The sequence below is a fragment of the Astyanax mexicanus genome, chromosome 10 (assembly GCF_023375975.1).
Source record: "Astyanax mexicanus isolate ESR-SI-001 chromosome 10, AstMex3_surface, whole genome shotgun sequence".
Classification (NCBI taxonomy): domain Eukaryota; kingdom Metazoa; phylum Chordata; class Actinopteri; order Characiformes; family Acestrorhamphidae; genus Astyanax; species Astyanax mexicanus.
The window spans coordinates 26800674-26806262 of record NC_064417.1 but is presented as its reverse complement, the minus strand read 5'-3'; the positions used below and the strand labels follow the sequence as shown (position 1 = coordinate 26806262).

The 5589-nt window shown below is 41.2% G+C and overlaps 1 non-coding gene across 1 annotated transcript; it reads left to right on the top strand.

Moving 5' to 3' along the window:
* The first annotated feature begins 5033 nt into the window (after positions 1–5033).
* Positions 5034–5105, top strand: trnaa-ugc (transfer RNA alanine (anticodon UGC)). The gene has a single exon. It is a non-coding gene; the product is annotated as a tRNA-Ala (tRNA).
* The last annotated feature ends 484 nt before the right edge of the window (positions 5106–5589 follow it).

The following is a 5589-nucleotide window of genomic DNA, read 5'->3' as shown; positions in this document are numbered from 1 at the left end:
TCAACTAAATCTAGAAATCAAGGCTTTATAAAAATCTTGGGAACTGAATAAAGTCAGAATCATAATTTCTTAATAAATAGCACACCGCAGGAAAATTAAAGTGGCAGGTAAAATAATATAGCCACAAGCGGTGATGCAAAAGTTAAAGCAAAAGTAACCCCAGAAAGCCCAGTACATCAACATGGAACCATTCCTGACACAGAAGCCACATTATGTGTAGTTTGTGCAGAGTTTAAAACTTTGGGCCCTGATATTCTATCAATCAGTGTGGAGATGAATGGGAGAATAGAGCAAGCGTTGGGCTTGCGCCATAGCTATGGTTCTGTATATCACCCCGCCTCACAGGGTCAGGTGGAGCGGATGAATCAAAATTTGAAGGCCAAACTAGCAAAAATTAAACTGACCACAGGCATGAATTGGCTTGATGCCTTACCAATTGCCCTGATCAGCATTAGGAGTTCAGTGAACAGAAGCACAGGCTTCTCCCCATTTGAGCTGGTCAGAGGCGTAGCATTCCCGGGGCCGCAAACTGCACTAAAAGCCCCGTCCGAACTACCTCATGGCACAGCCAACCAAGGTTACGATCAAGTGTTCAATAAGTTAAAAGCTGTATGTGAAGCTTTTTCTGTGCAGGTACAGAACACACGGGAGCAGACGCAAGAGGAGGACAACCCCCCCCCCGAGTTGGCCATAACTCCGTGGGTATACCTGAGAGTCATAAAGCGGAAGTGGTCGGAACCCAGGTGGACAGGCCCATTCCGGGTGGCGGAGAGGACAAGCCACACAGTCCGGCTGGACGGCAAAGGCACCTCCTGGTATCATCTCTCCCAGTGTCGGCCTGCTGATCAACCACAAGCCAAGACAACCCGATCAGAAGAGGCAGAAAAGGAGGCCTCAACCAACATAGGGGCAGAATAATCCCCTGAGGCCAGGGGCACGTCGAGGGTAGTCTACCCCTCGCCTCCAGCGCAGATCAACAAGTGCAACCCAGGGCACCAACCTGCGCCATCTAAACTACCACCTTGAGACTCCCTGGGGAGTTGAAGAACTGAACATTTACACCTTTACATATACACATATAGGGTTATAATCAACTATTTACTCATTAGGGGGAACACACTTGTTTTTGCTATGGCATGGTATGGCAGACGGGGTGGGGGAAGGAATGAAAATAGACTAAGCTGGTTAAATCTACAGATGGGATTGATTCCAACATGGTTGAAAGTACTATTGGTAATAGTGGTGGTAATAGTGGTGGTTGGCATGATCTGTGTAGAGATAGCGATCCGGAGAAAAGCTGAACCAACTAGTAAGAACAATGGCACGACAGCTGTAGACCCTACAACTAACTACACCACAAATAAGGCCCGTTCAGGTAATAATAACTTTCACAGGACTAAACGCCTTGCTTACGAACCCTAATAGAGCGTACCATTGTGAAAATGTTTATATGATGATTATATGATGTCATTATTGGATGATAGCCTAGAGGACCACGGGTGCTCTGGGAATCTTCCAGCTTAGTGTTGACCTGTCTTAGGACAGGCCAAAAGGAGGAATTGTGGAAGATTATAAAATAACAAGATTAGCTTACAATAATCATGATAGCCAAAATCTTAACCTATGATTTCTTAAACTATGATTAAAACACATATAAGCCTTAACTATGATTAAAACACATATTATACAAATAGATCTATGAAAGCTATAAATCTATATTCTACTAATCATTAATCACTGAATCAAGAGTTAGTCACTAAAACCACACGTACACACAGTTATTATTTGATTCATAAAATCAGCAATGACATTTGAATGGCTCAACCGAGAAAGCACGCTTCCTCGTCTTACTGGTAAACATCTTGAGGTTACAGAGGCTAGCAGACTAAAAGAGTTCCTCTTTTACTCCTGGGCTCTAAGGAGTTCCTCTTTTACTCCTACGCTCTAGGAACATAGGAGAGTTAGATTAAAAGCCAGTAAAAAACATACATTTTCTAGCCTTGCACTTAAAGATTGCGTCTAACAAAATTATACATGCAGCTTCAAGCTATGTTAAAATATACTAACTAATTAATCTTACTGTAGGTCTAGTAGAACTAATTAATCTGACTGTAGAATGTAGCAAAATTATTATCAATAAAACAGAGTATGAACTAAAGAGGAACTGTGCCTTGCTGACCTTAAGACATGCCTTGTCACCTTGGCAAGGGAAGTAACGGACACCTACGTTTTCTCAGAAGTAAAGGTTAAGACAACTTTCAAGTTCCTCAGAAGTCTGGAAAAATGAAGTAAACAATATGATATACCATATTTGGAAAGATAGCATAAAAATTAGAAGCCACCTAGCAACAAGGTACGTCACAGAAGGGTATACGTCACCCAAGGGTATAAAGATGGAGTCAGAAATGTCGAAGGTCAGAAGAACTAGGATGCATGCCTGTAATGTTCTTCCCAGATCTGAAATGTTCTTCCCAGATCTGAAATAAATCATACTTGTTCACTCTCAATCTCCGTGTCGTCTGAATCCTTGGATCAACGAACATGCAAAACAAAAAGCTAACACAGCTTTTTCTACACTATCTCAAAAAATTAGCATATTTCATCAAGAAAAGTGTTTTTAATACAAAAAAAGTCAACCTTCAAATAATTATGTTCAGTTTTGCACTCAATACTTGGTCGAGAGTCCTCGACACAATGGCACTGCTGAGGTACAATGGCACTGCTGAGGTGTTATGGAGGCCCAGGATGCTTCAGTAGCGTCCTGAAGCTCATCCAGAGTGTTGGGTCTTGCGTCTCTCAGCTTTCTCTTCAGAATGTCCCATAGATTCTCTATGGGGTTCAGGTTGGGAGAGTTGGCAGGCCAATTGAGCACAGTAATACCATGGTCAGTAAACCGTTTACCAGTGGTTTTGGCACTGTGAGCAGGTCGTGCTGAAAAATGAAATCTTCATCTCCATAAAGCTTTTCAGCAGAAGGAAGCATGAAGTTCTCCAAAATCTCCTGATAGCTAGCTGCATTGACCCTGCTCTTGATAAAACACAGTGGACCAACACCAGCAGCTGACATGGCACCCCAGACCATCACTGACTGTGGGTACTTGACACTGGACTTCAGGCATTTTGGCATTTCCTTCTCCCCAGTCTTTCTCCAGACTTTGGCACCTTGATTTCCGAATGACATGTAAAATTTTTCTTTCATCCAAAATAAGTACTTTAGACCACTGAGCTGCTTCTCTGTGGCCCAGGTCAGGCGCTTCTGCCACTGTTTCTGTTTCAAAAGTGGCTTGACCTGGAGAATGCGGCACATGTAGCCTATTTCCTGCACACGCCTGTGCACGGTGACTCTGGATGTTTCTACTCCAGACTCAGTCCACTGCTTCCACAGGTCCCCCAAGGTCTGGAATCGGCCCTTCTCCACAATCTTTCTCAGGGTCCGGTCACCTCTTCTCATTGTGCAGCGTTTTCTGCCACACTTTTTCCTTCCCACAGACTTCCCACTGAAGTGCCTTGATACAGCACTCTGGGAACAACCTATTCGTTCAGAAAGTTCTTTCTGTGTCTTAGCCTCTTGCTTGAGGGTGTCAATGATGGCCTTCTGGACAGCAGTGAGGTCGGCAGTCTTACCCATTAATGCGGTTTTGAGAAATGAACCAGGCTGGGAGTTTTTTAAAGCCTTAGGAATCTTTTGCAAGTGTTTAGAGTTCATTTGTTGATTCAGATGATTAGTGTTATAGCTCGTTTAGAGAACCTTTTCATGATATGCTAATTTTGTGAGATAGGAATTTGGGTTTTCATGAGCTGTATGCCAGAATCATCAGTATTAAAACAATAAAAGACCTGAAATATTTAAGTTGGTTTGCAATGAATCTAAAATATATGAAAGTTTATTTTTTATCATTTTATTATGGAAAAGAATGAACTTTATCACAATATGCTAATCTTTTGAGAAGGACCTGTATACATAGACGCCGCATCGACTGATGCCGTACATTGGAGCTGGCGTGCCAGCGTGGCCAACCCTGCGCCCCCAGTGCATTAATTTACACTGAGCAAGGTGATTAAGACACCTATAATAATCACAACTCCACCAGTTTTTACCTGATTTTTACACGGTTTGGTTTGTTACAAACAGCAGAGATGTAATGATTCAGGATGCTGTTACAAATGACAAATATGTGATCTTTCATGCTAAAATACGTTGCTCTATACTTCTTAACAAAGACAGACATATGGTATGGCATATACGTGTGTAAATTACTTAATTACTTGTGATCCTCCGTGTTGCTTCCAAGCGTACTCCATTTGCAACACATTTCCCCCTCCGGTTGTGAGAGCCATTGTGGCACTTGATAACACAGCAAGCATTCACCATTTCATTGTATGGTACATTAAATTAAGTAAACAAAACCGAACCGCGCTGCCAGCCTGCCTCTGCCTTAGTATCAGTGTCTTAAAATCCCACAATGCTTGCTGATGTCACAATCCTATTCTAATGTTTAATAATTTCCACACCAAAAAAAAAATTGTCAATACATAATAATATCAAATGTTTCAGCATGTTTAAACTTTTAAACTCTTTTTAATTAGTGTTTTTCAGCCGTTTAGGTCCATTCACATCTTTCTTTTTTGAGCAGCCTGTAGTGGTTACCAGTAATTTTCTAAATAAACGTCAAGGGAGAGGCAGTGAGCAAGCGCTCCATAAACTAGCTCTGATTTTTGACTAATCGAGAGCGCCCCCTGGTGGCGAATCCAACTCGGCAGAGATCCTTAAGTGAGTATTCTCGTCTGCTGAGGGTCTCTGGTTGCTAGCTAACTAGATATTTAGCATGATCGTTATTGTACGCGTACACGCGCTACTTTAGGTTGAACTCATGTAAAGAAGTTTCTCCCAAATTAACCTGTCAGTTAGCTGGCCGGTGAGATAACCGGATAGTGTTTCAAAAGTGGCGGATTTGTGTGTTATTTTTTCCAGCAGGTCATGCGCATCTACAGCCGTCAGTGTTATATGGGTAATGTTCAGCATTGAAAACGGGCGGGGATGTAGCTCAGTGGTAGAGCGCATGCTTTGCATGTATGAGGCCCCGGGTTCAATCCCCGGCATCTCCACACATTACTTTTAATTAATATTTTTTTACATTCCTCTATGGCGTGTGAATAAAAAGATTTGTGAAATGAAAGGAGTAAGACGACAAACAGCAGAAAAGATGTAAGTAATAAAAATAAAAAATATTTCATAATGGGACATTATGAGGACTGAAGTTGTGCTTAAATATTATTTTTCGCGGGTCGAAGATAACTGTTAGACAGTTTGAGAGGTATTTTAGACATTTCAAAATCTAAGTTAAATCAATGAATTTACCTTCAACATTTCTAAATACAAATGTCGCACTACAAACCAGATAAGGTCACCATTTTTTAAAAAGGACTGAAGCCATCTAATTTTTTTAATTCCATTCATGATTTAAAAATCAATTGCCTTACTTCCCCCTTCCTCATAATATTTCAGCAAATCTCTTTTTTGATGTAATGATGTTTGTTTCTTTAAATAAAGTTACAATTAATTTTATGCATCTATTGAAGAGACAGCAAA